At 40.3% G+C, this 23,705-nt stretch overlaps 1 protein-coding gene across 3 annotated transcripts in view; it reads left to right on the top strand.

Moving 5' to 3' along the window:
• The window catches only part of LOC124596376 (putative ATP-dependent RNA helicase TDRD12), a 470,123-nt gene that overhangs the window by 237,633 nt on the left and 208,785 nt on the right, over positions 1-23,705 (top strand). The window lies entirely within an intron of this gene.

Below are 23,705 nucleotides of genomic sequence, written 5' to 3'. Positions count from 1 at the left end.
TTTAAGGTGTGCTTTGTGGAAGTGAAATTATGTTGCTTTCCATGTGGCTGTGTTGTCCTCGCAAACATAATGTGTATACATAACAGTGTTTTTAAATAACTGCCTGCCAAATAAGAACATTCAGTAAATTTCTTTCCATCTAGATGGTTTATACATTCAAAACAGCACATCAAGGTCATATACGCAACCTGATCATAAGTATGTGAACACCTATTAATATGGGGTATGTCCACTCTTCACTTTTATCATGGCTTGAACTCTGCTGGGACACTTTCAGTGAAGTGTCTGGAGGAGGAATGGGGAAATGGCAGCTCATTCTCCCACAGGATCAAGAACCAGAGAAGGTAGTGAGATTGGACCCTGGGGTGTAGAGCGAAATTGATATTCTGACTCATCCCAGAAGATGTCTGTTTCATTCAAGTAAGGGCAATGAACAGGCCAGCACATTTCAGGAATGTCATTGCCTACAACTCCTTGCTTCTCATGTGCTGCTTTATGACAGGATACATTGCCATGTTGGTAAAATGCTCATCATCTCTGAACTGTTCCTCTACTGTATGTAGTACACAATGCTGCAAAATCCATGGGTACCCTTCCTCATTTAGTGTTTTCATAACTGCAATAAGGCGACTACACTCTAATCAAGAAAAACACCCCTACAGTGTAACACTACCTCCTCTGTACTTCACTGCTTGCATTATGCACGATGGCAGGTAACATTCTCCAGCCAGTTGCTAAACCCAAACCCATCCATCAGATTGCCACAAAGTAGAATGTGATTCATCACTTCAGATCTATCACTTCCAGTCATCCTCTGTCCGGTGGCATTGATCTTTATGCTGCCTCAAGCGTTGCTTAGCGTTGACTGTAGAAATATGTGGCTTACAAGGAGCCGCTCAACCATTGTAGCACTTCCGTTTTTTAACTCTCTATGCACAGTCATTGTGCTAGCAGGAATGCTGGTAGCACTTTGGAACCCACAGGTGATTCGGTCCTCTGTTTTTACGTGATTTTTCTGTACAACCACCTTCCACAGAGCTAGATGGTCTGTGTCTGTCAGTACATTATGTTTGCCTTGTATTGGTTTAGCTGTGGTTGTTCTTTCACATTTCCACTTCGTGATAACATCACAAACAGTTGACTTGGGCATCTTTAGAAGGGTTGAAATGTCCCTGATGGACTTGTTACTCAGGTGACATCCAATGACTAATTCACATGTGAAATCACAGAGCTGTCCTGACTGACTCATTTTGCTGTTACTGCTCCTCTACGGATAGCAGAGGACTCTCCTCCTCTTTTTATACTGGTGGGTCCACTTCTCATGACATCTCGTTGAGTTACATGAGTGCGACTGGATACTTTTGATCAATGTACTGCACAGAATATTTTGATGAATTTTGTGTGATTCACATTGAAGTAAACCCTAATTACATAGTGATTATGGCAGAAGGTAAGTGTCCACATAACTGCCGGAATATCAATGACTGGAACAAAACAGCCCGCATACAAATGAAAAATTGTAGTTGAGTTCGATCTTCATGACTTTTTAAAAATTCTCTCATCAGGAGGAAGGGAAAGTGTTGTAACCTTGTAGTGTGAGTGCGTGTAATCAAACAGTGTGTGATACAGGTGCCTCTGTGGCCAGCTTTGAGCACAGCAAATGCTGTGCTGTGCACGACAGCCCAGTATAAAGTCCAGCACACTGGGCCCTCAGATCACTTACGTTTACTTGCTTATTGTATGCTCCCCTATAAGACTGTATATTGATGTGTTCTTCAGTTATGAGACCTTCTACCGTTCTGTACTTCGTTCAGTATTGTTGTTGCTCTCTTCATGTGGAAGCAGAATAAAACTTGGCTGGTGTTACTTCTGAGACTGTGTCTGTATAACATTACAACATACTTGGCGATGAGTTTGCTTTTCTATTCTGCGTGTTTTGTTTCTTTGATTCAATATACAGTCAACATATCATTGAAGGAAGTTCTTCAGTTTCTTGCTGGATTTGAGTTCTCAACAATCAGCAGCAGATTCTCCCTTTGGCACTAAACAATTTGGCAACCTCGTTGACACACTAGGTTCCACCACCATTGATGCAACGTCCACCGTTACCTCCAGTGGATGATTTTGCAGAAGATTGGGATGCATATGAGAAACTCCATTAAAAACATTTTCAAGTTTTTAGATTCATTGATCCCAATTTGTGTAAGCCTTATTTCTGTCATGGATATCTCCTCATGTTTATCACCTTTTCCGTCAGCTAGCTTCTCTTCAGGAACCTGCCAGTCTCTATTTTGATGAAACTCTGATTGTCATTGCAAATGTACTCATGTTATCACTGCTCATGTTGAGTTCTACCATTTTCAAAAGTGGCTACATCAGTCTTACAGAGCTTGGGCAGCAGAACTTCATGGGCTTAGCCATTGGTACCAGTTTTGTTAGTGAGGCCGACTGTGACTCATATGCTGATTTGATGGTTTGTTAACCTATTATATGCCTGGCTTCTGATAGGAAAGTTCATGAACATGCTTTACAATGTGAAATCCCTCTCTCACAGATGTTCTGAATATTGCTCAGTCTTTTGAAGTATCTAGGGCAGTAGGAAATCGATAGAAGCATGATGTGAAGCAGCCGTCATTGTTCCTCTCCTTGGCCACCATCGGTTAGCTCATGGGCAAGGAGATGACATAGCAACTATGGCCACCGTACCGCATGGGGCAGCTCCATGCTAAGCAGCAGCAATCTGTGCCACAACAGGAGCCATGTACTCCTCTTCCAAAGTGCCCTTATTGCTTTGCTCAACATGAGTGGACCACGTGCCCAAATCACTGAGTGATGTGCAACCATTGTAAAAATAAAAAAAGGGAGAGAGAGGGACATATTGTGACTGTGTGTGTGTGTGTGTGTGTGTGTGTGTGTGTGTGTGTGTGTGCGTGCGTGTGCGCATGCTCGCAACTCTCCCTCCTTCACCATACATGAACATGGATGTGAATAGTATTTCCCAAGTAATGGTAGCCCCAAACAAACTTTACATTGAAGTAAAGTAATTGTGATGGACAAGATTTTAAAAATGCAATTAGTGATGTTGTTAAATTCTTAAACCTACCGTTGATCTTGGATCACAAGGGTTGGCCCCTACATCTCATCAGTTAGTGAGTTACAACAAATAGCAATATTGGGATAGTTTTCAACTTCTGTAGTGTACATAACAGTTGCTTGGCCTTTAATCTTCCTAGTAGTGGATGATGCCAAACTGGAGACTTATTTGGGTTAAGTGCCTTCAAAATTTTTGGGTACTCTCTTTCTGGAGAAGTGCATCTGGAATCGGTTCAGCTCCTGTACCAGTAACTGCACATGCTCGGCTTGGAACATACCTCCCTGTTTTCTGGGAGGTTAGGGTGTGCTACCGATTTTAAGACTCACATCACAATGAAGCTGAAGGTGTGCTTCCATTTTTTTCGTGCCCACTCAGACCAGGTAGCTTCATGGGAGCAAGTTAGATTGGAACTAGATCAACTTACGTTTTTGGATGTTATGATGCCTCTCACCTGTAGTGAATGGTTACTCTGTTGGCAATTGTCAAAAAACCTAAGACAGCATTTGGCTCTGTGGTGACTTTAAAGTGTCTGTAAATTTACATTCTGTTATTGATACCTGTCTCTTACTCTGTTCAGATGAACTCTTAGTATGGCTTTCCAAGGGCCAATATTTTTCCAAAATAGATTTGTCAGAATCCTACTTACAACTGCCTCTAGATAAAGATTCCGAATATGTTCTAGTAGTGAATACCCCCTTCGAGTTATATCAATACCAGCAGCTGCCATCCTACATGGCTAGCACCCCTGCCATTTTGCAATGATTTTTGGAGCAACTTTTTGCCTCTGTGCCCAGGTGCATTTACCAACTGTATGGTATTGTGTGGTCTGAGGTTCCTCAATAGATGAACATCTGTGGAACTGTCATGCCTTGTTCACAGTGCCACAGGCTGCTGCTTTGAAATGGAACTTGGACAAATCACAATTTTTTCAGCCATCTATCATCTATCTCGGTTATGAAGTCTCGCTTGCTGGTTCAAGCCTTTATGCCAACAAGGCGATGCCATTACAGCTTTGCTGCATCCTACCAATGTCAAAGAGTTGCAAACCTTTCTCAGAAAGATTATGTACTAACATAAATTTGTTCCTGATGCAACCACATTGGCCCAGTCACTTCATGCTTTTTTACTTTTTTACATGAAGATGTCCCTTTTCACTGGTTGCCCACCTGTGAGCACGCTTTTGTCCTATTAAGTAAAAATTGTACTTGGCACCTTGCTTTGTTACCTAACCAACATCTTGTTTTGGCCATGGTCACCTCCCTGCATGGCCTTGGGGCCATTCTCATGCATAAATATGCAGAAGGTTCCAAAGGCCCTATTATGTACACTTCCAAAACTACAACAGCACTACTCACAGGTGGAAAAAAGAAGCCTTTGCTGTTGTGTACATGTTCAAAAAATTTCATGTTTTCCCATACATTTCTAAGTTTTGCTGATCACAGACCTCTGGTTTCTCTTTTCAGTCCTTCTGCATCTTTACTGGACAAAGTGGCCTATCGCCTGCAACACTTTGCTCTGTTTTTGTCACACTGTAACTATGAGGTTCATTTCCAACCAACATACGACACACTAATGTGGATGAACTTTCTCAGTTGCAGATTGGTCCTGATCCAGCATTTGATCAAGATGAACTGTTGTCTTTCCATTTGGACATCAAAGCCCAAAACACCTTGTATGGTTTTCCCATTACTAGTAAGCAGATTTCGGAGGCCGTTGAGGGCGATCTGGTCTTACGTCAGGTTTTTCAATTTGTCCACCATGGCTGACCGAATAAACCACTGGGCTGATCCTTGGATTCTTCACATAATTATTATGCTCCCCGCCACCACCTCTCAGTTCTTCTTGATGGTGTGTTTCTGTTGGTTACCGAAGAGTCAGCGCCCAGCGTTGTAATCCCTTCTGCATTGCGCTGCGATGCCATGTTCTTTCTCCACCTGGACCGTTGTGGTGTTTCTCATACAAAATTTCTGGACCACCGCTGTGTGTTTGGCCAGGTGTTGACAATGAGATCATCCTACTCGCAGTGTGCCACTCGTCACATGGCACCACCAGTTTCTCTTTCACAGAGTCCCCATCCCCCAGTGCACCTGGGAGCATATTCATGTTGATTTTAAGGGTCCGTTCCTTAACTCCTTTTGGCTTGTAGTGGTTGATGCTTTATCGGAATTTGCTTATGTGGTTTGCTACCCATCTACATCCACAGCGGATACGGGTATGACCTTCTCAAAGATATTTTCGTTTGAGAAATTGTTGTGTGTGCTTGTGATGGACAACGGCCTATAGTTTGTGTCTCAAGATTTTGAAGATTTTTATACAAAGAGTGACATCCAGCATGTTACAGCCCCTCCCTTCGTCCCCAGTCCAATGGAGAGGTGGAGCAGCTGGTCTGTACATTCAAAACCCAAATGAAAAAAATATATCATTCAATCTTCTCCTGAGGAACCCTTAGATATTTTCTTGATTTCATATAGGTTCATTCCAGTCAGCAAGCGTAGCCTGGAGGAGCTGCTTCATGGCTGCCAGCCCTTTATGCTGCTTCATCTGCTCCAGATGATGCCTTGCCATCCCCCGGCACCTGCCTCGTGGCCAGTTCATCTGGGCTCCGTCATTTGGGCTTGCAGATTTGGCTGTTACCCTAAGTGGATACAATCAGACATCCAACGTTGCCAAGGCTGCCACCTCTGCTTCTTACACATTTCCAGTGGCTTGGTGTCAAGACACTACAACCAGCTCCATTCACGTGTGACCAACTGCATACTGGAGAGCTCTCCATCCCCATGGTCACCTCCACCATCTGCACTGGCCTTCACGATGCAATCCATACCTCCTCTGGCTCCAGCGCCATCTTCGCTCAGAGTGCCATCACCACCAGGTGGAGTAGTCAGCGCCGGGCTGCCTCCATCTTCGCAGCCGCTATCATCATCACCGTTTTCATTGTTGCCTCCATAGCTGAGTGCCTACCAGGATGTGGACATGGATACAGCACCATAATCATCAGTGCTCCCTTACAGCTTCTTACAGAGGAGTGGGCACCAAGTCTATCTGCACATGCATCATTGCAGACCATATTCTCCTGTGACAGTACGACACCTGTTCCAACAGTCGTCACCAACCAATGAAGACATGTACATCTCCACTACGAATGCTTTTTCCCAAGAGGGAAGGTTTATTGTAACACTATAGTGCGAGTGTGCATAATCAAACAGCATGTGATAAAAGTGCCTCCATGGCCGGCCTAGAGACGTCACCTCGCAACCTGGACAGACAGGGCAGCAAGCCCTGTGCCATGTGCACAACAGTAAAGTATAAGCCTGACGCACTGGGCCCTCAATCACTTATGTTTGCTTGCTTATTATATGCTCCCCTATGAGACTGTGTATTGATGTGTTCTATAGTTATGAGGGTTTGTACTGTTCTATACTTCATTCAGTGTTGTTGCGGATCTCTTCATGTGGAAGCAGAATAAAACTAGGTTGGTGATACTACTGATATTGTGACTGTACAACATCGCAACAGAAAGGTAGAAAATGACAAAGAAAAATTTTAAATGTACAACAGTTGAAGAAAGGCTGAGTTTTCTTGAACCTTCAAATAGTTGTGCATGATACAAGAAAAGTTTTGTAAGAGAGATGAATGAAGAAAGTTCAGCCAGCTTGTCAATGTGTACTGTTCACAACTGATGAGTGGCGTGAGTGTTAAGCATTGTTGGGTAGTTTATTTTCAGTCACTTCCACCATCTTGCCACTCTTCTTCACAAAAGATAATTCGCAGTTGTTGATTTTATCTTGGAAGTTTTAATTTACGGTGAAATAATTGCCTTATGTGTTTCATTCTTCTCATAGCACAGAGATTCAGATAGTTAATAACTACACAGAAATGAACAGCTTCTTTGTTGCTTATATCTGCAGCAGCTATGAGCCAACATTCCAGTAATTTAGTTTATATTTGTTGAAACAATTCCTTTTGCCGTAAAGATTAAATATTTCTTTGCAAAGTCTGTATCATCTTTTGCTTGTTTAAACATTCAAATAATATAAGGACTAAAGGTAGCAACTCACCGAACACTAGAGATCCTGAATTGTACAGAGCTCGACAGGGGTATGGGGTTGTGTTGTTTGGAGTAAGTTGGGGGGTTTGGGGAGGGGTGAAAGGAGGTAGAGTGTGGGAGTGAGTGTTGGAGAAGGATGGCTGTTGTTGGGGATGGAGAGGCATAGGAATGGAGGAAAGAGAGACAGCAAATTTATGGGATAGGAATGTCGCACAGGCACCAGCACAAATGAGGTCATTCTGGCTACAGGCAGAGGGAGTTGCATGCAGTGCACAATGGTAGAGAGGAGTAAATTGTGGTGGGGAAACATACTAGAGGAAGTTATGGTCCTGTTGGACACACTGAGGTCGGTATGGGGTAGGTGTCTAGAGGAGGTTGAAACCAGGAGCAATACAGAAGTGAAGCATGCATTGCAGGACAACTCCCAGCTATATAATTTAGAGATGCATGTGTTGGAGGGAAGGATCCATATGGATCGACTTGTGAAGTAGCCTTTGAAACCAAGTACGTTGTACTCGGCAAAGTGTTCTGCCAACTGGTGCTCAGCTCTTCTTTCGGACAGTTTGGCAGGAGCCGTTCCTTTGGGTGGGTATCTGGTTGGTGGTCATGCTGACATAAAAATTGCAGTAGCAGTGTCTCTGTCTCTTTGATAGGACAAGTGAAGCCTGTGATGGAGCTGGAGTAAGATGTAGTAGGTGGTCATATAGGACTGGTCTTGAATGTGGGTCTTCCACTGGGGTATGATCCATGTGGCAAGGGGTTTCGAGTATGTTTGGTATAATGATGGACTGGGATTTTTGTAGATTTGGTGGGAGGCAGAATGCCACTCTGGAATCGGTGGGATGTCATTACTGGTCCCAGTGATCTGTAGCTGAAGCCCGGGGAAAGGATTTATTTTTTTCCTGTGTAGAAAATGCATTCTGTATCATCAGATGCTCTTCCTGTACCAAGATTTTTCCACACTTTTGTTAACTTTTTACGAGTTATCTAACCAGAAATAGATAGAACACTTTTGTTGACATCTTTTGCTGTTTTTACTGTCCTGCGAATATAAGGAACAAATGTTTACCATTTCACAGTCTTATTAGTCAAACACAATATTATTGTACCCAGGAGTGAGGGCACCTCGGGTGACTTATTGTTAGCTTTTATCATGGTAGTTCAACAAGACAGTATGAACTACTTGACAATATCTGCACTACTGTCTTGAAATTATGGACAGTGCGATGTGCTTTCCTTGGTCAGCACTGGGCTTGTTTACTCTAATGTCAAAAGTGTTTCTTATAATGACTGTGGGAGGCAAAATACAATAATACCATTGTTAGGTATTGCACACTAATCCTTACGAGTTCAGTGGCGTGTCAGATTAATAAATTGCTACATTATTTGAGTTGTATTCTGCAACACACTGTGGTTTATCAGTTTTTTATCCAGTTTTCCAGTTAGTGTTTTCCATCTACAGCAGTAAAGTTTGGAAGGTAGGAGACGAGGTACTGGCAGAAGTAAAGCTGTGAGTACCGGGCGTGAGTCGTGCTTCGGTAGCTCAGTTGGTAGAGCACTTGCCCGCGAAAGGCAAAGGTCCCGAGTTCGAGTCTCGGTCGGGCACACAGTTTTAATCTGCCAGGAAGTTTCACATCAGCGCACACTCCGCTGCAGAGTGAAAATCTCATTCTGGAAACATCCCCCAGGCTGTGGCTAAGCCATGTCTCCGCAATATCCTTTCTTTCAGGAGTGCTAGTTCTGCAAGGTTCGCAGGAGAGCTTCTGTAAAGTTTGGAAGGTAGGAGACGAGGTACTGGCAGAAGTAAAGCTGTGAGTACCGGGCGTGAGTCGTGCTTCGGTAGCTCAGTTGGTAGAGCACTTGCCCGCGAAAGGCAAAGGTCCCGAGTTCGAGTCTCGGTCGGGCACACAGTTTTAATCTGCCAGGAAGTTTCACATCAGCGCACACTCCGCTGCAGAGTGAAAATCTCATTCTGGAAACATCCCCCAGGCTGTGGCTAAGCCATGTCTCCGCAATATCCTTTCTTTCAGGAGTGCTAGTTCTGCAAGGTTCGCAGGAGAGCTTCTGTAAAGTTTGGAAGGTAGGAGACGAGGTACTGGCAGAAGTAAAGCTGTGAGTACCGGGCGTGAGTCGTGCTTCGGTAGCTCAGTTGGTAGAGCACTTGCCCGCGAAAGGCAAAGGTCCCGAGTTCGAGTCTCGGTCGGGCACACAGTTTTAATCTGCCAGGAAGTTTCACATCAGCGCACACTCCGCTGCAGAGTGAAAATCTCATTCTGGAAACATCCCCCAGGCTGTGGCTAAGCCATGTCTCCGCAATATCCTTTCTTTCAGGAGTGCTAGTTCTGCAAGGTTCGCAGGAGAGCTTCTGTAAAGTTTGGAAGGTAGGAGACGAGGTACTGGCAGAAGTAAAGCTGTGAGTACCGGGCGTGAGTCGTGCTTCGGTAGCTCAGTTGGTAGAGCACTTGCCCGCGAAAGGCAAAGGTCCCGAGTTCGAGTCTCGGTCGGGCACACAGTTTTAATCTGCCAGGAAGTTTCACATCAGCGCACACTCCGCTGCAGAGTGAAAATCTCATTCTGGAAACATCCCCCAGGCTGTGGCTAAGCCATGTCTCCGCAATATCCTTTCTTTCAGGAGTGCTAGTTCTGCAAGGTTCGCAGGAGAGCTTCTGTAAAGTTTGGAAGGTAGGAGACGAGGTACTGGCAGAAGTAAAGCTGTGAGTACCGGGCGTGAGTCGTGCTTCGGTAGCTCAGTTGGTAGAGCACTTGCCCGCGAAAGGCAAAGGTCCCGAGTTCGAGTCTCGGTCGGGCACACAGTTTTAATCTGCCAGGAAGTTTCACATCAGCGCACACTCCGCTGCAGAGTGAAAATCTCATTCTGGAAACATCCCCCAGGCTGTGGCTAAGCCATGTCTCCGCAATATCCTTTCTTTCAGGAGTGCTAGTTCTGCAAGGTTCGCAGGAGAGCTTCTGTAAAGTTTGGAAGGTAGGAGACGAGGTACTGGCAGAAGTAAAGCTGTGAGTACCGGGCGTGAGTCGTGCTTCGGTAGCTCAGTTGGTAGAGCACTTGCCCGCGAAAGGCAAAGGTCCCGAGTTCGAGTCTCGGTCGGGCACACAGTTTTAATCTGCCAGGAAGTTTCACATCAGCGCACACTCCGCTGCAGAGTGAAAATCTCATTCTGGATGACATGATATGTATATTCTTCCACGTTTGCTGTTGTCATACTCTACTTTCCTAGTTTATTAGGCAGACAGGATTTAAATGAGATAGCAGCAAACACGAAAGAATACATGGCATAATGTTTACATTCTTCTACCTTTTCTTTTAATTGATTTACTGATGCTGAGGTTGTGGCACCAGTATTTATCTTTGTGCCTGCAAAGCATGCCTGTGTAGTGCTACATATAGTCGATGGCAGAAGTTAGTTGTGGCGGCACCTACAAACATTTTTCAGAACTTCCGCTTACTTTGCACTTGATTCTAAGCCGCAGGCAGTTTTTTGGATTACAAAAACTGGAAAAAAAGTGCGGCTTATATTCGAGTAAATACGGTACATTTTCACTTTATTGACAATATTTATTACCTGCAATTAACAGTTTTCTCTCTGCTGGCGAAATTCTCATGGAAGTAACACTTCCTCAGAATTAAACAATATCAAGACAAAGTTTTTGAATGTGTGTGTTTGAGAAGTAGCAGTAATTTTCAACTCATTTTCCCATGTCACGATAAGACAAGTAGCTGTAAGATTCACAAATCATGTATATGACAGTTGAGAAGTTTGTGAATACATAGTATTTGCCATAATGCAAGTACAGCTGATGACCAAAACATGTGGGTCCCTCTCATTCTGAGGTCTGAGTCACTTGTCCTTCCATTCCAGCATTTCCCAATCTATCCTCCTTTTCTTCCCATGGAATGAACTATTTTTCTTTTACAGTTAAATTCTGGCCAGCAGTTCAACCATGAAGAATGCCACTGTCTTCACAAATTTGAAATTTACTCTGATATAGAACAGAAAAGCAGTGAGAATAACACTATGACATCAATCCTGACAAATCATTGTACACACAGTTGATTGAAAATGAGGCAAAAAGATGAAAAAAAGAAGTAAAACAACAAATTCAGTTGTACATTTCAATGAATTTGCTCGGAATTTGAGCAGATACTGGTAGATTTGGATCAAAATTCAGCTGAGCTTGTTATCATATGCACAGCACACACATTCTTGAGTGGCAGCATATCTGAACACGTTCACATTATGTTAGCCCCACTGCTTTTTAGAAGCATCTCAAACTCCAACTTCAGCTTCAGCAGTTGATCTTTAGCATTTTAATTTTTGTATCTGCAGAGGAAATTTCTTTAGGTCTTAATATTTCAGGGTCTCCTACAGCAATGATTATCTGAACTGGATGGAAAGTCACATAATCTGCAAGCACACACTTGTGCACTAACTGTATAGCAACCTTTGATGTGTAGAACCCCCTGAACCATTTTTAATATCCTGTATTTCTCAATTTAATTTCTAACCTTTAGGAAATTGCAGAATATTTTAAGTGTCTGGTTCAATCCTTCCACTCGATACAAAACTTAATAACAACCAGTTCTGGACGTGATGAAGTTGATTGTGATCTTTGTTAAAATCACTTGAGCAAGGCCATTTGTCACAATCTCGTATCTGTCGGGCATCAAAATAATCCAAGTTTGTCCTCAGAACCCAGGTGACAGGTATCATTCATTCCAGCATCTCCATCAAAATCTGTACTCTGCAAAACCTCTGTGAAATGCATGGCAAAAGAAACTTCCCTTCGGTGCTCTTAGTAGGGTTGCTTAGTGTATAGAACAAGGGGGGAATGATTGCTTAAATGCCTCTTTGTTTACTTTAACTATTCTGAGCTTGTCTTTGCAGTTTATATACAAGAGATACATAGGAATTTTAGTATATTCTAAGGTACTGGTCCTTGAAACATGGTATGTACACTTCTGTAAGATAATTGGTGTATCTTAAAGTGTCTGCTAGTTTCAAGTATTTTGATATCTCTGAATTTCTCTCCCATGGGCTAAGCAAACCTGTGACCTTCTTTTTTATGTATTCAGTATTCCCTGGCAGCCCTGTTTGCTTTGTGCCCCACATACTTTGGCAATTTTTGAGAACTGGTTACAAAAATTCTTTGTAAGTGGTCTGTTTTGTACAATGATTTCATTTTCCCTGTATCCTACCAATGAACTAAAGTCTGCCACCTGACACGCTGTAACAGAGCCTTTGTGATCATTTCACTTCACATCCCTGTAAATAAATACACCCAAATATCTATATATGTTGTAACTGATTAATATCATAGACTTAAGATACTACATTTTTTTCATTTTATGAAATTCACGGTTGTAAATTTCTGAACATTTAATGCAAGTTACTAACCTTTGTATCAATTTGAAATCATACCAAGATTTTATTGAATATTTTGGCAACCTTTTCCCAGACAGTGCTTTACTATAGGTAACAGCATCATTTTCAAAAAGTCTAAGGTTACTGTTAACGGTGTTTGCAAGTTCATTAATATGTCACATGATCAACAAGGTTCCCGTGACACTTACCTACAGCATGTCTGACATTACTGCTGCATGTGTCGATGACTCTTCAGCCAAGATAACATACTCCCTCTTCCATACCAAAAAGTCCTCACTCCACTTACAAACTTTGCTTGATATCACATACGATCTTACTTTTGATTATAAATGTAGGTGTGGTACTGAGTCAAATGCTTTTTGAAGTCAAGAAATAGTGCATTTACCTGACAGCTTTGTTGCATGGCTTTCAGAATGTCATGTTAGAAAACATGAATTGCTGCTTTGCATGACCAATGTTTCTCGAATTCATTCTCTTTGAGATGCCACATTATGTTTGAGCTCAGAATAAGTTCTATGATTGTACAAGAGATTGATGTCAAAGATATTGTATGGGTCTTAATAGATAACTTATGCTACCCTTTTTGTAGATTGATATGCTTGTGTGTTCTCTGAATCTTTGGATACAGTTTTTCATTTGAGGGATCAGTGGTTTCTTATAGTTAAGGGGCTAACTTGGACACAAATTCTGTGAACAATCTAATATGGAATCCACTGGGCTCTGGCGGTTTGTTCAATTTTAACAATTTCAGCTGTTTCATATGCACTGACACTGTCATATCCATATCACACACCTTACCAGTGGTCCAAGGATTGAGCTGGGGCTATCCTCCTGAATTTTCCTTTGTAAAGGGACATTTGAAAGTGGAGTTAAATGTTTTTGCTTTTGCTTTACTACTCTGTTTTAATTCCTGTGTTATCTGTTCATCTGTGAGTGTCAGGGAGCTAACTTTCAACTTTTACATTTTACCAGATTTTCTGTGGGTTTCGTGAAAGGTCACTGGATAACATTCTTCTACAGCAGTCATTGAAGGCTTCACAAATTGTCCTTTAGACAGCCAAACAAGTGTCATTTAGCATATCTCTATCTGTATCTCTATGCTAAAAACAAAGATGAGGTGACTTACCGAACAAAAGCGCTGGCAGGTCGATAGACACACAAACAAACACAAACATACACACAAAATTCAAGCTTTCGCAACAAACTGTTGCCTCATCAGGAAAGAGGGAAGGAGAGGGGAAGACGAAAGGAAGTGGGTTTTAAAGGAGAGGGTAAGGAGTCATTCCAATCCCGGGAGCGGAAAGACTTACCTTAGGGGGAAAAAAGGACAGGTATACACTCGCACACACGCACATATCCATCCACACATACAGACACAAGCAGAAATATGTCTGCTTGTGTCTGTATGTGTGGATGGATATGTGCGTGTGTGCGAGTGTATACCTGTCCTTTTTTCCCCCTAAGGTAAGTCTTTCCGCTCCCGGGATTGGAATGACTCCTTACCCTCTCCTTTAAAACCCACTTCCTTTCGTCTTCCCCTCTCCTTCCCTCTTTCCTGATGAGGCAACAGTTTGTTGCGAAAGCTTGAATTTTGTGTGTATGTTTGTGTTTGTTTGTGTGTCTATCGACCTGCCAGCGCTTTTGTTCGGTAAGTCACCTCATCTTTGTTTTTATATATAATTTTTCCCACGTGGAATGTTTCCTTCCATTATATTTGTATCTCTATGCTTTGTTTTATACACATCGTGCAGTAGTTGCGGTTTCTTTAGAAATTTCCTTATAGAGGCTGTATATATGTTGGGTTCCTTCCATAATGAATTTATCCACTGCTTGGTCCAACTATTCTTCTAAATCTGAACCCCCTTTCCTCTGTATGCTCCTGCTTAGAGCTAAATGTTTCAAATTCCTCATTGAGGAATTTGCCAAGCATGCAAATCTTGCTATTTGTTTTGATAATATAATGTAATTGGATAGATTAAAAAAAAATCTACTCACCAACTACACTGACAGGAGAACACACATATAAAAAAAGTTTTTTTTTTTTTTTTATGTGCATGCTTTCGGAGACAGTGACTCCTTCTTCTGGCAGACGGGTTGATGGAGAAGGAAGAGGGGGTTTGTTTTGATCGATTTTTGTATTATTGTTAATCATTGTTGCTGCCATCATATCACAGTCATGGATACCAGTTCAGTATGGACACTATCAAAGAGGTCTGGTCAGTTTCTTGTCATTAGATCCAGTATATTTCCTTTGTTAATGTGCTTCTGATCTATCTGTTCCATGTAGCCTTCAGAGAAGGTTTTAGTAATGTTTTGCAAGTTGTCATACCATCCCCACAATTTGTAAAACTACAATTATCCAGATCAAGAATTGGATGATTAACGTGTCCTCTAATGGTGTCTGTATGATTGGAGAACAAAAGTACTAGAGCACTGAAGATATCTCTTACAGTCTTCGGTTACATCTGGAGATACGCCTGTGGTCAGTAGAAATATCCAACTACAAGCTTATGCCCATACTTTATATTGAGGTTTGCCCAAACATTCTCACGTGGAACTTCAGTTCTTATCTCTGTGGATTCTACTGCTGGTTGCATCCCTTCCCCCAGTGGTTGGCAGAACAGCCATATCATATACTGAATGAAGACCCCAGATGTACAGTGTTAAGTACACAGTGTGATCCTTCCTGACCCTTGGATATTTCATTAAGGGGTGCCATTTCTCACTGTGCATTCAAAATTATGATAATTAACAAATCCTTACTCTTTTGGACTTGCTTCCCTCTGACAGACATTCCAAAAGGTGTAGCATATCACAGTCTTGGTGTTTTAGTTTCATTGTGAGATAGCACCTCAGATTTGTTGTTTGAGAGGATGGTGTAGCTCTTTTTTGTTTCTATTTTAGCTGTACAGGATCTTCAAACCTATTAGTAATATGTCATAGTTAAGTCAACAAAATGTGATAGGTCTTGTATTTCTTGCAGAAGAGGGAGTGTCCAAGAGAGAGGATAGTACTTGAAGTAGATTTGGTATCTCTAGTATGTGTGTCTCAGTAGCCTATCCCACACATACATTTTGAGCAATTTCCAATTGCTTGACAAAAATCAGAATGACTTCTGGCTGGTCATGAACAGCAACTAACTCATCCCATGGCAGAGAGCAACATTGAGTGTTCTATGTTGAGGTTGAATGCAATGTTTTCTGAATTGTAAACAAATAACTTTAAACTAAACTTGTCAGATCTCTTTCAATTTCTGAATCTGTGATGCTACGTGGACTACATGTTCATTAATAACTGTGGTGATCAACACTCAAGAAAATGATTTTCCCTTATAGTAAGAGAAAAAGCGAGATAAAATTTACTGGAGTTACATGGAAATTTGATTCTTCAACTTTTATTTAGTCAGTGTTATAGTCACTAACAATCTTGCTGTCAAAACATCATCTACATAAATTGTTTATTTTTCTAATGAGTAGTAGCAACCTGCTATTTTTCATAAATTCAGTCCAAACAGCAAGATACAAAATTGGTGTGATTCGTGCTTGAACAGAAAAGCAGTATTTAGTCATGGCTTTGGGTCTACAGTATCTCGCCAAAACCGTAGGGTCAGGTCTGTTGCACTTATATAGTGGATCACTTAAAACTGGTTTAAGTGTCATCTTTGGTAACTCTCTCAATTTTGATGATCTGGTGTAGTGTCCTTGCACCATGTCCACACTGCTTTCTTTATCATTTAGTGTATGGGCTGCACAGTCTTTAGGTTATGCCCCTGCCAAGTTTATTTTAAATTTCTCTTGTCACGGTGTCTTTTAGTGCAATTGCTATAGGTTAAGATTTTTCAAAAAAAAAAAAAAATCTTAATATTAAGAGCATTAATTTTGATTCTGGAAGTGTGATCCAAGTGAGAATCTTTATTTGTAACATTTTAATAACTCTCCTAGGTTGTTTTTTAGAACTGGCCTGCACACATTTCTGCTCTACAAGCTCTTCAGATCATGAATTACAATCACCTTCCATTGTCACTTCTCTATCATTTTGAGCTAAATTCATTCCAGCTATTGTCTGGGGTGAAGCAATTCATTCCTCTATTTCCACCATATGGCTTTAAATCTGACTCTTATTTGTCTTTACACATATAAAAGAATAACTTGCTGGCTCTTAAGTCCACAACTCTCTCTTTCATTAAACATTCCCATGAAAAGGATTAACTACTGTGATACAATCAGAAAACTGTGTACAAATTCACTATCGTCTGGAGTGGAGAGCAGCTATTAAGGCGTGTGTGGCGTGCATTCTGCAAAGGGAGAGAGGGAAGATCTGATGCAATGCTGCCAATATTCTTCACTCAGTTCATGCACTGTGAATGCTAACAGCGCACTAGCATACACAATACACATTGTTCCACAGTGAACTGCATTCTTAGTAATGTGAAGAGCGAGACACACACACACACACACACACACACACACACACACAATTTTGTCAGTAATGATGATGTGTCTTCTTCCTTTAAATACTGTCAATGTTCATTGTTTTGTCTTTAAAACAATAACGATATGTTTTTTAAGTAAATGAATTTTTGTGTTGTGTACATTACATGTCAGCAGTGATCAAGTATATTTAAAGCATTTTCAAGCTTTAAAAATGTGTGACCTTAATGATGTGAGAAATTGGTTGTTCAAAAGGCTGCTGAAAGTTAATTTTCTTGCCTTCTGCAACCTACTACTGTATTACGATAAATGTATTTAATTGAATGAAATATGTATTATGAAGAAAACTGCATTATTATGAGGCAGAGATGAATACTTGAGGTGTCAGTAATTTTTAATGCAACTGCTGACACAATCATACATTTACAAATTCATAAGTAGCAGTAATTAATGTTTACGTACGTCAAACTAAGAAATGCATGCCATCGCTTTCACTGTCTGGCATAGATGATGTGCTTTCAGCAAGATCTGTAACAAAGGATTCCATGGTTGTGTCCCTGCCAACTCCTCTGCTGTAGTCTTCATCCTGCAGTTTTTCTGCATGTCTTACACAAGTTGCCCATGCAGATCTTGAGATGCTTTCTATTGCCTTGTGTGTAAGCCTCTCAACATTTACAATTTTAAATGTATTTTTTTTTCCCTCGCAATATATGCTTTCACCCAAGCCCATACCAGCTTGACCGGGCTGTAATTGCAGAGGTATGGGGGTAACCCAAGAGCACAGTGTCCATGCTCCTTTACAGCATTGTCTACCACATAAACTCTGTATGCAAGCTTGTAGACATTGATAAGAACCAGCAGTTGTGCTCATATATATGACAAACTCTAAAGCCATTGGTACATGGGCAGTGCGTTTGAACGTTGAACGTTGAGCATTGAGCATTGAGTATGCCAAGTTTCTGGCATCACACTATGGAAAAACCACATTGGGAAGTCTTTCCGGAAGCAACATGTAACATGACAGATATTTGGAACGTGTGTTTAAACATTTACCAATGAGGTGGACGAATGCCACCTACGTCATATGCACGCCATCTCTTCTCAGTACAGACTCTGTAATGGGACACCCTCCTCTAACATTACCTCTCTATAATAGAAATAGCCGATACCAGGAATATTTTTGAAACTTGTATATGAGAACATTATCTCAGCTGTTTAACTAAATGAATTTCATTTGATTTTTGTGTACAATGTATTATATTTTGGGCTAAAATGTATAAAAAGAAATTAATTACAGTTGATATGTATTAACTTTGTATGTACAGTTAAAATTACCCTTCTTTTAAAAACATTTGAAATTATGAAATATCTGGCATACTTACAATTCCTATTATTAAACTGCACACTCTGACGATATTTATTAAATTTATTTCTGGACTCATTTATAAAATAATGATATAACTTGGTGATGATTCTTCTTTTGACAAGAAAGTTCATGAACTCTTTTGTTTCATAAACTCTTTGGAACATTGTTAGTACTGCAGAATGTGTTAGGAGTAGTGGGCATGCCTGTGATGGAATCGGACATGTTTTGTTTGGCAGGAACAATGTAAATTTCTGTTTTTAAAGTGGAGATTGTAAAGATAGTGTGACATAAAAGAATGGGATAAAATAAAGAGAGTCATAGAAACAGAGAGAATGCAACAGCATTACTTAATATTTATCATATCACCTGGAACTCATAAAGTTAAAAAATTTCAGTCTCAAGAATCTACCCCTAGATGTGATGAACTACAGCCAACAATGAGAAAATGAAGATAAGTAAAAAAGTTAAACGTCTCGAAGCTTTAGAAACGAATTAATCTTTATGAAGTGACTGAAAATAGACTGGTGATGTGTGGGAGGGTAGGATTACAACTTGCAAGATGCCATGTTGGCTTTCAGTTGAAGCCCATATGTATTGCCATTTCTAAGCATCAGAAAATAGAGGATCTCTCAAAAAACCATCACTAATTGTATGATTTGTTGTAATAAAATAACGGGAAACGTCATATTAGCAGTTAAAGAATTATTGTAACCTACATATTATTAACATATGCCATTTCAAGGCAATGTCTCACTGAGGATCCTTAAGAAATGCAATGTTCTTAATACAGTTTGTTATAATTAAATGTCTGCTCAGAACTTACCTATGATGAAAGCTTTCTGTAGCCAGTAGGATAAAAAGTAGAGTGACTGGACAGTCATGGTTGGTGTGGTGCAATGAGCAGCCTTGCAGACTGGTAAGAACAGATGATGTGTTGCTGGTTCGCACCACACTAAGTCCAAATATTTTTATTACTGGCATTCATGCTTTCTAATAGGTTACGATATTTTCTTATTAGTTTAAGTAAAGTATGTTCTATAATATTTGATGTTACGGAAATATAATTGTGTCTTTCTGAGGAGTGAGTTTGTTTGGTTTGCTTAATCTACAAAACAGATTGCACTGATTGCAGTACGATATTTCACACTTTTTTTTGTTGAGTTTCTTATTTAACATGCTGTAAAGATTTTGCTGCTTAACAGGAACAGTGATCAAGTAAGAATTTGTATTGCACTGCGTGTGATGATCTTTTATAAGATATGTCCTTATAAACTGGACATGGTACTTTTCTTTTTGCCATGTAACATGTCCATGGAGATTGAAGTTTTATTTATATATACTACGGACCTAACAACATAACTAGCATATGGACAAGGGAGCAAATGTGTGTTTTAATAGAGCTAACACAGAACTTTTGTGCCAGTCCATTTCGTAAACAGTGTAATGTGCAAACCAGATATAGCCAACAACTGGCATTGAAGCATATACCATGCCGAGCATATACCATGCCGAGATCACAGACTGTAGAGACAAGTTGCATTGTTTCTGAGTGTTCAGCAACCCACTGAATTCTGCACGCTCAATGTTGTGTTTGACAGCATAAGATATTCCATTACATTACAACCATGCAATAATGTCTGCCTTTTTTATGTTCGTAGTTGGAGCTTTGTTCACTTGCACTGAGTGGATCCTCACATTATCCATGACAATAACCGAACACACCCAAATATTGAGCAAGAGTTGTTCTTTAAACCACTGATAGAACACACTGTATGTCATTTCATAATGGTAATCTAAGAAATCTTAGCCTTTAATGTCTTTAAAAACAGTGTACTTTTAGTATCCTGCCTGGAAGGCAGCACATGGGTCTGCTCCTGTAAACTGAAGGTTAGGCCGAATGTAGAAGTGAGTAGGAGTAGAAAAAGGTGAAATGCTTCGGTACTGCAAATAAGTTAAAACTCTTTTACTGTGGTATGAACATACACAACTGATAATACTGAACTTTGTGTACAGGTGAGCACGTAGATGGGAAGCCGTACAGCTAGCTGCTACTAGTAGTTGGACCTACTGTCATTGAAGTAACTGAAGTAACAATGTCTGTAATGGCTAGTCCCCTATGAAGTAGAAACAATGTTGCTAGGTCGTCTCCTCGGAATCAAATAGGTAGAATCTGGAGCGGCACTTGTAGAGCTGCACAGCACCGGCTAGAGGGCACTGTCGTCGGTGTCGGTGTCATAGTGCCAACCTAGCAGAGTACACCTACATTGTGGCATCGTAGCTATCGATACCATATTACTCTTGGGAATATAGCCCGTGTCTGCTGATCTGACATGGAGCACTGCAGTTCTATTACCCTTACTAACTGAAACTGTTAATCCATCATACCCATTTGCTGTCTTCCAGCCCTTAGTCCTTGGATGGTTTTTAATTTGTGAAAGTTTCATCTGTGTAATAAATTTGAGATGGCGTTGTTCATTTTCTGAGATCTGAACCACATGTCTTTCGGCATCATCAATACAGTCCATTTTCTTCTGTTAAAATTTTTGGCTTCTTTCATGTGCAAAACTAATTTTTCTGCTATCGGATATTCGCCTTTAGTATACTTGCTGAATACTGTGAACCCAAAATGATTTTTGCAAAATCGTCAAGCTCATCTGCTTCTTTTTTGCAGTTGTGTTGCTTACCTGGTGACTTGAAAACAGGTGAGCTGCAGGCTTGCGTGGACGTTGTAGCTTCATTGTATATCCTCTGAATGGTCATCAAACTACCACTATAGGCTTCAGCTGTCTGCTTCTGGCATTTGGCAATGGCCATCAGATGCACAACTGGCCATGAGTTGCCTGGTACACTTCTATGTGCTTCTGTGCATCTGACCTTGACCCACCTTCATAGCTGCTGTCCACTCTAATAATGAAAGGAAAGAAGAATAGGAGGGGTAGATCTAGTTAATGATGAGGTCGTTTGAGATGAGACCCAGACTTCAGTCATACAAATGTGATGAAGGAAATCAGTCATTCTTTTTCAAGAGTACCACTCTGGGATTCACTTTGAGAAAATCACAGAAAATCTAAGTTTATTGGGCCAGACAGGTGTTTGTATCCTGCTCCTCTTGCATGTGACTCCAATGTTGTAACCACTGTTCATTCTTCCTCACTACTGCCTGATGGAAATGATTAAAGAGCCTCTCCTTAACAGCTTTCCATTTACCTCCAATAATCCTTCCTGTTCTAAGGTCCTTAATTGGTGATACTGGACAAACCCATCTGGATCTCTGCTTTTCCAAATATTCTTAAGATATAACACTTATCTCACTCCGTAAGTCTGTTATAATCCTAACTTCTTTGTTCATGAGTTTTTACATCAGAGCTTGTTTCTTCATATCCATTTGCCTTCATATAATAGATGCACGTATCCTCTCAGTCATGTGAATTAAGAGTCTTGTAATTCTACCTGAACAGCCCTACCTCATCGTATCTAATATATTTCATTGCTTCAAAAATTGTATCAATAACTTTGGTTCCACCTCTCGGGATCTCTAAATTCCATCCCATTTATCTTCTTTTCCCTGAGCAGCTAGTACTTTTATTTCAATGTCCTCTCAGATTTCTCCCAGATAAGTAATTGCTCCAAATGGAGCATACCTCTTTAATCAACATCTCCATCCAAATAACTTATTGCAAACTTTTCTACATAGTTTGTCATCCCATGATCTTGACAGAGTATTTTGAAAATTAAAAAAAGAAAATTGGCTGTATCTCATATTTTGACTGGTGATGTGGGAATTTATTGTTGAGTTGTCTGTTGCCCTGGAAATGAAATTCTTTTTACCAAATGATTAATGGAAAATCTCATATAAAGATGTGAAACAAATACTAACAAAGATATAGAGGGGCTGGCCAGTACTTACCTCAGCTCAGTACAACCGATACATACACAAAACAGAATCCTCTCAGCCATTCACGCATCTTTTCATCCTACATAGTTGTGTTTATCTTTACTTCTGTATGCATCCTCTTTGGTTTGAGGCTGGCACAGTACTTAAAGTAGAATATCTTTGGCTTCCCTCTGACAACCATGCCTCCATCTTTGCTACCCTCGCTGTTTACATTTCCCCTGTTGCTTCATAACCTGGGTTGTGAGTAAGTGAATCTACGTCCCCATCTTCCCCTTTTTTCCCCTCTCTTCTCCCTGACGAAGGAATAAAGTTCCGAAAGCTAGGATACGTAAATTTTCTGTTCTGTTTTGTGTATCTATCGGCTGTACTGAGCTAAGTACTGGCCAGCCCCTCTATCTCTTTGTTAGTATTTATTCTTCTTACCAACCTAGACAAACCTTATTCTGTTTTGCTAATTAGTTATTTTTATTATACGGTTGTTCTTGATTAATTTTTTTATTTCCTTATCCAGTATTGACTTTCCACCATTAACAAATGACAATGCTCTGTCTGGCTCACAATTCCAGTCAGTCCATCCTCGTACTCCCCCCTTTACACTATTTAATACTAGTAGCTGAGTCTTTTTTTTTTTTGTATCCTAACCTATTTAGTGTACTCATGTTATTGTTAATCTTTGATTGATTAGTAGTTTCATATTTAAACTTACATTTTCTGATCACAAACCATTATACTCCTTATGCAAACACTGAAATGTTTATTTTTTTATCAATTCATACTGGAATTCATTTATACTCTCTTTTCATGTTGACTCTGTGGTTACTGCTCAATGAGTTGGAAAGGTGTTTGAAACAAACATAGTTGACTAATAGCCAAAATACATAAAGTAAAAAATGTTTTTAATAAAATATGTTAATAGTCAAGATTGCATATGAATGACATTAAATGACAAGTTGCAGCTGATTATGCCTCCATCTTCAGATCTGGTATAATAGCAGAAAATTGCAGTGAGGTAAAGTACCAGAAGGGATTACACAAACTGTAATAATAAAAGCAAAAATTCAATTAAATATGAGTTATAAAAACACATGTTGTGTGTGCTTGTGAAATGAGGCTAAGATGCAACATCTGCATCACAATGGACACTTATGTAAGAGATGGATCTCATTAAAATAATGATGTGTACTGTTGAGATAAAATGTTAACTGTTCAAAACCTAAGAAATAAACAGACACATCATCAGTATAAAATAAAATCCAAAAATGCAATAAACAAAGCCAAATTATGCAAATTACAAACCCACATAACAGGCTGCAGTGATGTGCAAATAAATAAATCGAAATTTTGCAGAGGTCAAACCCACCATATTGATATACAATATTTTGCATGCAATATTGTTACACCAGTAACTTGTCAACCAATCCACATTATATACAGCAGTGCTAAGTGGATCTATTTGTACATGGCCCATTT

This window comes from Schistocerca americana, chromosome 2, assembly GCF_021461395.2.
Source record: "Schistocerca americana isolate TAMUIC-IGC-003095 chromosome 2, iqSchAmer2.1, whole genome shotgun sequence".
Classification (NCBI taxonomy): Eukaryota; Metazoa; Arthropoda; class Insecta; order Orthoptera; family Acrididae; genus Schistocerca; species Schistocerca americana.
The sequence above is the reverse complement of the archived record's forward strand: the minus strand, read 5'-3'. Positions and strand labels throughout refer to the sequence as shown.